This window comes from Anolis carolinensis, chromosome 1 (assembly GCF_035594765.1).
Source record: "Anolis carolinensis isolate JA03-04 chromosome 1, rAnoCar3.1.pri, whole genome shotgun sequence".
In the NCBI taxonomy this organism is placed as follows: domain Eukaryota; kingdom Metazoa; phylum Chordata; class Lepidosauria; order Squamata; family Dactyloidae; genus Anolis; species Anolis carolinensis.
In genome coordinates, this window is record NC_085841.1 from 291,274,424 (window position 1) to 291,287,158 (window position 12,735).

Here is a 12,735-nt window from a genome sequence, read left to right on the forward strand (position 1 = left end):
CAGACAAGAGTTCTTTCTCCCACTTTGGACGTCCTGGACAGATATATAAGCCCCACTTAATGCATTTCCAACAGACCTCACAACCTCTGAGGATGCCTGCCATAGATGTGGGTGAAACATCTGGAGAGAATGCTTCTGTAACATGGCCATACAGCCTGGAAAACTCACAGCAATCCAGTTTTGCTACTGTTATGAATCGTAATGTAAATATCTGATACGCAGGATGTATTTTCATATTTTCCCCAAAATTCCACCAGTGTCCAAATTTGGGCATATTGAGTATTCGTGCCAAGTTTGGTCCAGATCCATTATTATTTTGAGTCCACGGTGCTCTCTGGATGTAAGTGTACTACAACTCCCAAACTCAAGGTCAATGCCCACCAAAGCCTTCCAGTATTTCCTGTTGGTCATGGGAATTCTGTGTGCCAAATTTGGTTCATTGGTGGAGTCCGGTATGCTCTTTGTGCGTAGGCGAACTACAAATCAAAGCAACTACAACTCCCAAACGACAAAATCATTCCCTTCCTCAATCCCATCAGTACTGAAATTTGGGCGTATTGGGTGTTTGTGCCAAATTTGGTCTAGTGAAAGAAAATCCATCCTGCATATCAGATATTTAATTTTTTAAAATTTTTAAATTTATATTAGTGATTTTTGAATTTGATAGACAAACAGACATACAATAATACACAAAACAAAACTTAGTGAATGCCGCGAAATTAATGATTACACAAAAAAGAAAAGAAAATCGCTTAAAAACAAACAAACAAACAAAAACAAAATAACAGAGATGATAATACATATAAAGATTCTAGACTTCCAACTGTTGCACAATTACAATAAGCAGTTTTTGTGTATCTTTTCTGCATATCAGATATTTAGAGAACAATTCATAAAAGTACAGTAGAGTCTCACTTATCCAACGTTCTGGATTATCCAACACATTTTTGCAGTCAATGTTTTCAATATATCACGATATTTTGGTGCTAAATTCATAAGTACAGTAATTACTACATAGCATTAATGTGTAATGAACTACTTTTTCTGTCAAATTTGTTATATAACATGATGTTTTGGTGCTTAATTTGTAAAATCATAACCTAATTTGATATTTAATAGGCTTCTCCTTAATCTCTCCTTATTATCCAACATATTCACTTATCCAACATTCTGCCGGCCCGTTTATGTTGGATAAGTGAGACTCTACTGTATATAAGATTCTAGACTTCCAACCGTTGCACAGTTACAATAAGCAGTTTTTGTATATCTTTTCTGCATATCAGATATTTAGAGTACAATTCATAACAGTAGCAATTATGAAGTAGCAACGAAAATAATTTTATGGCTGGGCGGCTCACCACAACATGAGAAACTCAATATTAAGGGGTTGAGAACATTAGGATGGTTGACAGCCACGGGCCTAGACGAATCCAATGGCTGTCACTTCGCCAGGAGGCAATGCCCCGCTCCTTGGCTTTCCACACCCGCTTCGGTCCTCCAGACGAGGCCTTTCTCTCTCTCCCCGGCCCACCAAAGGCTTGGCTCGGCTTCCCTTCCCGTGAGGTCTCAGCCAAGAAAAAGACACGGGAAGCACGACGTTACAAAAGAGAACAACGAGACAAAGACCGTTCCTTACCAGCGTTCTTTCCTCCCCGACGCGCCGCAAATAGATCTGCGCCTTTCTCAAGGCTGTGAAGGGTCTTATAGAGCCGACGCCGTTCTCATTAGTCAACGGCGGGCCTCTCCCGTTCGGGATTGGCTGGGAGATGATGAGCTCAGGCCACCGAACGGGCGGGGGCGTTTCCTCTGGCCAGGAATCCCTCCTGAACGGCAAAGCCAGCGGTGAGAGCGACCCCATTCAAAGCGTCATTCCAGTCTGCACCCAGGGCACGTCTTGGAGCCGCGGTTCTCAGCCTTCCGCCACTCCTTAATCCACTTCCTCATGTTGGGGTGACCCCCACCAACCATGACATTATTTCCATTGCTACTTCACAACTATAATTTTGCTACTGCAGGAGTCTGCTGTGGATAAGTCTACATAGCTAAGGTAAAGGTTTTCCCCTGACATTAAGTCCAGTCCTGTCAGACTCTGGGGATTGGTGCTCATCTCCATTTCTAAGCCGAAGAGCCGGCATTGTGCGTAGACACCTCCAAGACCATGTGGCCGACATGACTGCATGGCGCATTACCTTCCCGCTGGAGCGGTACCTATTGATCTACTCACATTTGCATGTTTTCAAACTGCTAGGTTGGCAGAAGCTGGGGCTAACAGCGGGCGCTCCTCGGATTCGAATCTGCAACCTTTTGATCAGCAAGTTCAGCAGCTCAGCACTCCAACACACTGCACCAGCGGGTGCTCCAATTCTACATAGGTAAAGGTAAAGGTTTTCCCCTGACATTAAGTCCAGTCCTGTCCGACTCTGGGGGTTGGTGCTCATCTCCATTTCTAAGCCGAAGAGCCGGCGTTGTCCGTAGACACCTCCAAGGCCATGTGGCCGGCATGACTGCATGGAGCATTACCTTCCTGCCAGAGCGGTACCTATTGATCTACTCACATTTGCATGTTTTTGAACTGCTAGGTTGGCAGAAGCTGGGGCTAACAGCGGGTGCTCACTCCCCTCTTCAGATTCGAACCTATGACCTTTTGGTCAGCAAGTTCAGCAGCTCAGCGCTTTAACACGCTGTGCCACCGGGTGCTCCAATTCTATATAGAGACCACCAAACACAGCATTGCCCAAACACAAATCAAGGAAGGTACTGTGTCTGCGGACTAACTCAACCAAAGAAGTCAGTCATAGCAGAGCACTGGACACAAAATATGATTTGAGAACACAGAAATGCTGGACTCTCACAACCACCATGTCAGACAGAAGAGCCATTGAAATCCACAAGCATGTGGACATTTTCAACAGAAAGGAGGAAACCATGAAAATGAACAAAATCTAGCTACCAGTATTTTAAAAACCCTCTAAAATCAGGACAGTAAATAAAGAACAACACTCTGAAAACAGAGGAATTACATACCTGAATCAATCAGGGGCAGCTAACACCTTCAAACAAAGGATTTCCCCCAGGCAGGAATGACGCTGGTAAGGCCATGAATGCTAATCAAGGCGATTAATTACAACATTCACACTGGCCTCCAAGTGACAAGAGTCCTTTCTCCCACTATGGACCTTCCACAGATATACAAACCTCCCTTGCTTAGTTTTCCAATATACAGTAGAGTCTCACTTATCCAACATAAACAGATCGGCAGAACGCTGGATAAACGAAAATGTTGGATAATAAGGAGGGATTAAGGAAAAGCCTATTAAACATTGAATTACATTATGATTTTACAAATTAAGCACCAAAACATCATGTTTTACAACAAATCGACAGAAAATGCAGTTCAATACATGGTAACGTTATGTAGTAATTACGGTATTTACGAATTTAGCACCAAAACATCACAATGTATTGAAAACATTGACTCCAAAAACACTGACTACTAAAAGGCAGAGTGCATTGGATAATCCAGAATGTTGGATAAGTGAAGGTTGGATAAGCGAGACTCTACTGTACCTCACAACCTCTGAGGATGCCTGCCATAGATGTGGGTGAAACATCAGGAATAATGCTTCTGGAACATGGCCATACAGCCCAGAAAACTCAAAGCAACCCAATTTTGCTACTGTTATGAATCTTAATGTAAATATCTGATATGCAGGATATATTTTCATTCACTGGACCAAATTTAGCACAGATACCCGATACGCCCAAATTTGAATACTTGTGGGGGGAAGATTTTGTCATCTGGGAGTTGTAGTTGCTGAGATTTATCATTCACCTACAATCAAAAAGCATTCTGAACTCCCCCAGTGATGAATCTGAACTAAACTTGGCACACAGAACTCTCATGACCAGCAGGAAATACTGGAAGAGTTTGGTGGGCATTGGCCTTGAGTTTTGGAGTTGTAGTTCACCTACATCCAGAAAGCACTGTGGAGTCAAACAATGATGGATCTGGACAAAATTTGGCACAAATACTCAAAGAGCCCCTTGAATCCCACCAACGATAGAATTGGGCCAAACTTTCCACACAGACTGCCATGACCAACAGAAAATACTGGTCTTTGGCAACCCCTCTGACACCCCCTCACGACCCCACAGGGGTCCCGACCCCCAGATTGAGAAACGCTGCTGTAGAGATCTCTTGAAACATACAGTATGGCCTTATTTAGGCAGAAATCCAGATCGAAAGAAGAAAAGGGCAAAAGGGTCAGTCTGAGCTCTCTCTCTGCTGGTGCATCTGAAGTGTGTAGAATGGGATCGTGGAAGTTGTAATTTGGTGAGGCACCAACAAATTTTATGGCAGAAAAGGCTAAAGACCTTGAGCAGCGACAACTCCCAGGATTCCATAGCACTGAGCCATGGCAGTGAAAGCCATATCAAACTGTATTAATTCTACAATGTACATGGACTCTGAGATTAAGGCATTAAAACGCACTGGCTTCTTTCTTTCTTTCTTTCCTGTTTTTTCAGCTGCAGCCACTTCCAGCCTCACAAAGAGAATCCAAATTGCTAATACTTGACAAGAGGTAATAATTAACTAGATTCTCAGCAGTTGTGTTAAAAGCATATTCTGCAGTGTTTCTCCAGGTTCAAATTACCTGACACTTACAAACTTGCCAAATAAAGGAAGCCTTGTTATACCTAAAAGACTAATAGATTTATTTTATTTTATATATATATTGCTGTTCTCCTCCAGGGGGACCCAGAGCGGTCTTACACAATGGCAGAATTAAATGATTAAATGATTAAATTAAATAATTAAATTATTTCCCTGTGTGTTTGTGAATTCCAGCCACTTCCTTTCATAAATGACTTTATTATGTTATGTTATTATGTTATATGAGCTCTCGCCTTCAGCCCTAGCTTCTGTTCACCTAGCAGCTCGAAAACAGCAATATAAGTAGATAAATAGGTACCACTTCAGCGGGGAGGTAAAAGGCACCCCCTGAAAAACATGCTGGCAAAATTTGGTCAGGAAGGCATCCATTGGATATCAGCCTCCTTGACGTGGAAAATGGCACAATCGCACCTCCCCATGGCCGAGTCAAGCACAGCCTCCAGATGCCGGAGATAGAAAAAGCAGGAAGCCTTGCCTCTGTGGATTGTCTGTCTTTGTTATTCGTTGTGACGGCATTGAATGTTTGCCTTTTGTGTATTCTGTAATCCACTCTGAGTCTCCTTGGGGAGATAGAGCAGAATCTAAGTAAAGTATATTATTATTATTATTATTATTATTATTATTATCATTATTATTATGTTATGGCTTCAAATACATATAATCTTTCTTACATGGACACAGAATGAACCTAGATGCAAAATGTAAGCATTATTTCATGAACACTTGGCATCGATAGTGCAGAATATTGCACAATGAAGTACGTTTTGACAAGTACGAAATTGTAGCAGCTTCTTGACTCTCACGATTCAGGTAAATGTCCAGAAGAGAACTGGAGGAGATATGGTATGTCTGCAGAACAGATGCCTTTACAGCAAAATGCATATGTGCCAAGCGAATGACTGTGTCAGAAAGTGGAGGACTTTCCTTCTTCGGAGGTCAGTCAGACATCTTTCTTTTAGGAGTACTTCAGTTAAGTGTTTCCTACACAGCAAATAAGTTGATCAAAAATGACATCCAGCTCTACAAGCAAAATTAGTTACAGGGAGCTGTAATTCATAAAGTAATTTTCTTAAACTCTGATCAGAAATAATACCTGTGGGAAAAGATTTGTAAAGATGCAGGTGTTTATATAAGGAAAGAAGAAATGTGTTGTTGAAGGCTTTCATGGCCTGAATCACTGGGTTGCTGGGAGTTTTCAGGGCTGTATGGCCATGATCCAAAAGCATTATCTCCTGATGTTTCACCCACATCTTTGGCAGGCATCCCCAGAGGTTGTGAAGTTGAAAACTAAGCAAGTGGGGTTTATATATCTGTGGAAGGTCCAGGGTGGGAGAATGAACTCTTGTCTATTGGAAGCAAGTGTGAATGTTGCAATTAATCACCTTGATTAGGACTGGGAATCCTTGCAGCTTCAAAGCCTGGCTGATTCTTGCCTGGGGGAATCCTTTGTTGGGAGGTGTTAGCTGTCCCTGATTGTTTCATGTCTGAAATTCTATGAAGAAGAAACGTTCAGTAAACAGAGTTCTATAAATGGGAGGACAATTTATAATATTTCAAAGTACTGTAGATGTGTGAGAGAATCCTAAACCTGTTTACAGCATGATGCGGTAAACCATAAATAATATGTCTCAGTATTTTTATGTGATCTATAATATATTCTACTTCTAATTTAGGTCTTCATTTAGACCACATGTGCCCAAATAAGGCCCTCTGTGTCATTTTATGTGGCCCTCCAGATGCTGGACTACAACTTCCATATTCCTCATCATTAGGCATCATGGCTGGAACTGATGGGAATTGTGCTACAGCAGTAGTTTTCAACCTGTGGGTCCCCAGGTGTTTTGGCCTTCAACTCCCAGAAATCTCAGCCAGTTTACCAGCAGTTAGGATTTCTGGGAGTTGAAGGCCAAAACATCTGGGGACCCACAGGTTGAGAACCACTGTGTTACAGGAACATCTGGGGAGATGTAATTTGTTCTGTTTAGTCAGGATAGTGGGGTCTGAATTTAGATACAAGGCTTGTGGATAGGATGTCTGACTTAAAAATGTCCCCAACCTCAGAGCCACAAATGCTGTTGGATTGCAATTCCCATTTGCAGTCTACACTGCAAATAATAAAAAGTGGTGGAAGTTGTCATTCAATAACATCTGGGGACCCAAATTGGGTAAAAACTAAAGAGCACCGAGCACTATGTAAAAATAACATTGTTGGCCTTCTCTCTGTATCCACAGATTCTCCATCCATAGATTCAATGATCCTTTGATGGCAGCCATAAGACTGATGTGGCCCTCGATGAAAATGAGGTTGACACCACTGATTTAGACATCCACACTGTAGCCTAAAACCGTAGAGATGATTCATGCTGATGCTATGAAAAGACGGTCAGGTTAGGTTTTTGACTTCATGTCTTTCCCATATCTGATGTTGATGAAGAGGCATCTGATGTTGATGAAGAGGGTGTTGTGTGGTTTCTGGGTTGTATGTCTGTGTTCTAGCAGCATTTTCTCCTGATGTTTTGCCTGTGTCTGTGGCTGGCATCTTCAGAGGACACACATGCAGGTGAAACTTCAGGAGAAAATGCTGCTTGAACACGGCCATACAGCCCATAAACCACACAACATCCCAGTGATTCCAGCCATGAAAGCCTTCAACAATCATGGTTTCCCTTTTATGGCATATAAAAACTGCATGAGTTAGGAAGGATGTTGTGGAAGAACCTCCTCAATCCTCCTCACAACTCTTACTTTTCTCCTATGGTTCCTGTGTCTTTTTCTCACCAGAGCTTTACTCATGAGTTGAACAATACAAAATATTTGTTATATGCTACTTCTCTTTAATCTAAGCAACTTTTGGCCTTTCAAGTGGGGCTGGACTGCAACTCACATTATTTCGAATAGCTGGCAATGCTGCCTGGAGCTCGTGAGAGTTGTGCTTCAACATCTGGAAAACATAGTTTGCTGCCTCCACTACTGCTGAGCTCAGGGGCATTGTGTTCTTTGCATTAAACTGTTCTTATTTAATCTACTCTTCTGTTAAATAGCTTAATAAATGGAGCGAGATCTTTGTTTTTGGCTGGAATCTTCATCATGTGTTTGCTCTCAAAGGGATGGATGGGGAGAGGTTTCCTTGGTTCACAGGCAAAGATGTTGAGTGGGATGGAGAGCTTAAAAGAACCAAATTCCAGGCAAAAAAAAAGTTATGGTCCTCATCAGGAAGACCGTTCATTAAAGAAACATATTCTTGGATAGAAATAGCCTGATTTATTTTTGTTAACTTAAGACTCCATCTACACTGGCCATTTAATGCAGTGTCAAACCAGTATTGAAGAAAGTGGTTTCTCTGTACAGATTATTACATAGGAAATCCTGGAAGCAATTTGGAGTCCAAATGGTGATTACACAAACTATTGTTTGTGTAGTCAGAATTTGGATTTAATGCACATCAAAACATTGGAGTGCATTAAGGACTTTCTTTAGTGCTCTTTTGTGGGAGTTTGTTGTCTGGCCACCATAATATGGAACCAGTTTTGAACTGCATTGTAGTCAGTATAAGATGGAGTATTTGCCATATATTCCTTTGTAAATTAACATACTGTCCACTTTCATAAATTACATGATCCCAAAATCTAAAATACAGGAATGTTCAGTCGATATATACAGGAGGGTTCGGTCTATATAAAAAGAAAGGTTTGCCGTTGCCTTTTTCTGGAATATAGATTACAGCACCTTGTGTTCATTGGCAGTTCAAATGGGGGCTTCTTTATAATGGGTACTAACCAGCCCTGTAAGATATGCATTCTGTTGGAAATGACAGCCTTCATCAAGCATTCTCTAGCAATCTGTTTGTCTATGATCTTGTTGCTTACTGTTTCCTGTATGTGTGCAGCATCCTTTACTGTATGTTTTCTGAGAAGTTATAAACGGGGCTGCAGACTACGTGCTCTTACTTCATTTTTGTCTCTTGACTGCATGATATGAAACAAGTTATTTTATGGAAGAGTGCCTTTTAGGCACTTAAAAGCACTTCTAAAGCTCTGCTGTTTTTTATGCACTGGCAAATCTCTTTTTCCTAACAGATTGGAGATTGCTGGTTATTCAGTCTAACAACTGAAACCATTGCCTAGCATAATTATATTTGGTTGTATACTACAAGAGGAGATTCTGCTCTAAAGGGTTTTTTTTGGCTCATTTGTAAAAGGTTATGTTATCTAATATTTTCTGGTCCTCAAATAAGAAACATCCCTTACAAGAAAGGACACCTAGCAACTATAAACAAAATAGAATGCAGCTTCAAGAGCTGAGCACATACTTTGGATGCAGAGTATTCCAGATCCAGTTCTTGGCATCTCTATAGAGTAATGTAAAATACTACTGTCTAAAGCTTTATAAAGAAGCATTGCAACTCAATGTAAAAATATAGATATTGGTAGAACAATAGCCTACCTAAGTGCAGACCTTTAAAAAATTACCTTTTAAGAGCTACAGTGTCCAGAATTTTCCAGTCAGCAAGGCCAATGATGCTGTGCACTGTGCCATACTGTGTTTTGTATTCCCAAATAAATGCACATAACATGGCAATGATTTTATTTTCATATTTATTTATTTACTTATATATTTATATACATTGAAAGGGGTCATAATCCATTAAATTTCAAGTGATTTCACAATGTTCTAGAATGGCTAATAAAACTGTTCTGACCATATAAGCAAAGTGTGCAATGAAAAAAAAGTGGCATTTCTCCACCTGCTTGTGATTGTTGTTAATCAGTGGTACTTTAATAACACTCTTTGATTATAGTGATGCTGCAGCTAAAGTATTTTGAAGGATTTTTAGTTTCTCCCACAAGTAATACATTACCACATGAAAACATATATACATATTTAGGGGCATGTGACCCAATTAAAAGCTAATGTTCTCTCTTCTTTAATAGTTTCTGAGAAATATTTAATACACAACAGTGTAAGCATTATTTATATATACCAGTATATAATCCACAGCAATGTTAACTAGGTAATTGTATAAGCATGGCAAGAACTGCAAAAATTGAATACAGTTGGCCCTCCATATCAATGGATTCAGCAATCACAGATTCATCCACCAATGGCTTGAAAATATCTCCCCCACATAATTTCCCCACAAAAAAACATAAATTTTGATTTTGTCATTTTATATATGGTACACCATTTTATCATGCCATCATGTGTAAAGGGATTTGAATATCCGTGGATTATGGGATCCGCATGGGATCCTGGAACAATACTTCAACTGATACCAAGGGGAAGCTGTATTTGCATTTTTGATTAGCCATTGAAAGTACCAAATGTTAACTATACTGCATGTGCTTTGCCAGTCATTCTATTAAGGTATATCAGACATTTTGTTGGCCCTTCGGGTCACTTCTACTAAGTAAATAGAACCAAAGGAGAACTAAAATAAGATAAAGAGACTGCAAATAACTGGAATGAATGCTTTATATTTATATTATAAAAGACATACAGTGTATATGTGTCTTTTTTTTTCAAATCCCTTGTTGACTTATGGTGATCCTATTAATATTATAGGGCTTTCTTAGGCAAGGAATACTCAGAGATGGTTTGCCATTGCCTTTCTCTGAAATATAGATGAAAGCACCTTGTATTCATTGGCAGTGCAAATACTAACCAGGGCTGACCTCTTTAACTTTCAAAGTCAGGTAGGAATCTGGTGCGGTTTTGAGAATTTAGGCCCAGGCCTAAAATGACATTTTTCATGAGGATTCCAAGGCAGTGGTAGAAATATTGGTCACAAGATTCCAAACTAAAATTCTAATTTTCATTTAAAATTGAAAAAAAAATGTCCATCAGCCTGTGGACTTCTCAATGAACCTCAGATGAGAAGCTGCTAATCTTTTGTATGAATGCCCTCAAACCAGAATACTGCAAATACTGAATACTGACTTCTGTGTATTATTATATTCCTTCCTCTTCTGCACATCTCCTCAGAAGAAACAGCAGGATCAAACTTGTTCAATCTGATTGTAGCTCCAGGAATGAAAGCCACCAGACAAGTTCCATCATCTCCTCCCTATTATCTCATGACTAACTGTCTCCCAGTGTTGAGTTTCTCCAGCTAAGCTACTCAGGTAGTCTTTTAATACTTGCCATTTTCTTTTAAAACCTTTCAGCAGTTAGAATCCAGAAAAATGGACCTCTAGTTAACCTCTCATCATGCAAAGGCGCTGCTATTTTTAATGTGTCCAAAGCCAAGAGGGAAAAAAGGACCTGGTCTCATGGGTTGCAAATGCATGGTATTTTTAAAGAGGTTGGTTGGGAATGGAAACCAAGTACACATGCCCATTTTCAGAAAAAAGAAGCCAAGTCCTGAGTACTGGTATGTGTGCTATGTAATGAGCCACAACATTCTTGCTAAATGCTTTGCACCACTACCTGCTACCTGAGGGGCTATTGTGATATTGTGACAGTGCTGGGTGTCTGCACTCTAGGATTGTATCAGCTCTTCACACAGTACAAAGTTGGATGACCGAATTCACTACCCCAGGATGTAGCAATGCTCACCAATGTGAATGGATTTAAAAGGAGACTAGATAAATTTGGTTGTTGGGGAACATGAGCTGTCCTGCTTATGGGCTTCGCATAGACCTCTGACTGCCAATGAAAGCGAATATTGGATAGCATAGACCAGTGGTTCTCAACCTGTGGGTCCCCAGATGTTTTGGCCTTCAACTCCATGAGATCCTAACAGCTGGCTGGGAATTGTAGGCCAAAACACCTGAGGACCTACAGGTTGAGAACCACTGGCACAGACCTTTGGTATCATTCATGTAGCTTCTTCTAATATCAGCTGTAGGCTACACATTAATTAGAAATGGATTTTGGATAAAACAAATTTCAACCTTTGCAGATGTTTGTCTCTATCAGTGAGCTTTGAATGCAAACACTCAGTATGACATGTTATTATTAACTTGTCTTTGATTTTATTGCCAATTACTTATCTGTTGTCTTCAAAGCCCTATAGATGAAAAACACCACACAGGTAAAGATGACTTATGGATCATAGCCATTAAGTCAAAGAGTGGAATCATGTGACCTCTTGATGTTAAACTGCAATTTTCAGGAATCCTAAGTGATATAGCCAATAATGAGGAAACATTATTTTCGTCCCTCTGTTAAGAAGAGGTTGCTTTAAATTAAAGGTCATACTCTGTGGTGGCTAACTGTATGTTGCATGCCACTCCTTTGTGGTGGCTTATCATACAGAATGGAAATTATTTTTCCCATTAGTACAAACATTAATTCTTGGTAGTGCACAGAAAACTACTTATCTGTTTATTGATATCATGGGAGCCATTTAAAGCAGGCTAATAGCTATTAAATAAACATCACTGAGGTAGGCGACATTAATAGATTAGCCTCAAATCATTAAAGGCATTTTTCAAAATTGATATGTTTGATAGTTTGTTAATTATTACTATTTAGAAATGCATTTAAAATTACTAAAAATGTTCTTGAATTGAAATAATGGAAAAGTTAAATGTTACTTTGAAATAATTAGTAGTCTGTTTCAAAAATTTGTTGAAATTACAAATTAGGATAACTAGTTATTTTCAGTGAGTTACTTCCAAGCTCTAAGATTGACCAGTTTCAAAATATATCAAAGCATCACTAACTAAGAATATTTGGTAGAAAATAAGCTTTTTGTATTCAAGAGTGCATTTTCTGGTTAACTGCCATATTTACAATACTTCGACATTACTTATTTTTAAAGAAGCAACTTAACATGCCAGTCTTCCTTCTGTTGTTCTCTAATGTATCTTTGCCTTTTTCTTTTTGAAGACAAGTTGACCCTTCTGCAAATAATTGCAATAGACATACCAACTCAAAAGTGCAAATCAGTGGATGTGTTATACAGAGAACACATTTCTTTAAATATCTGTGTCACAGGTATTTCATCCAAATCGCAGTCACTGCAGAAATACCAAGGGGAGCCGAACGGAACAAGATGCTTGGAGCGTTGTTGCAGAAATCTCTGTGGCAGCAAAGGAATCGAAAACTGTCAGCAT

At 39.8% G+C, this 12,735-nt stretch overlaps 1 long non-coding RNA gene across 2 annotated transcripts; it reads left to right on the plus strand.

The window, feature by feature from the left end:
- The first annotated feature begins 1,646 nt into the window (after positions 1–1,646).
- On the plus strand, positions 1,647–12,735 carry LOC103279980 (uncharacterized). Of its 2 annotated transcripts, XR_010001988.1 has the most exons (5): positions 1,647–2,047; positions 2,249–2,372; positions 4,528–4,583; positions 5,486–5,610; positions 6,908–12,735. It is a non-coding gene; the product is annotated as an uncharacterized LOC103279980 (long non-coding RNA). The 2 variants fall into 2 exon arrangements; XR_010001987.1 differs by having other exon boundaries at positions 2,249–4,583.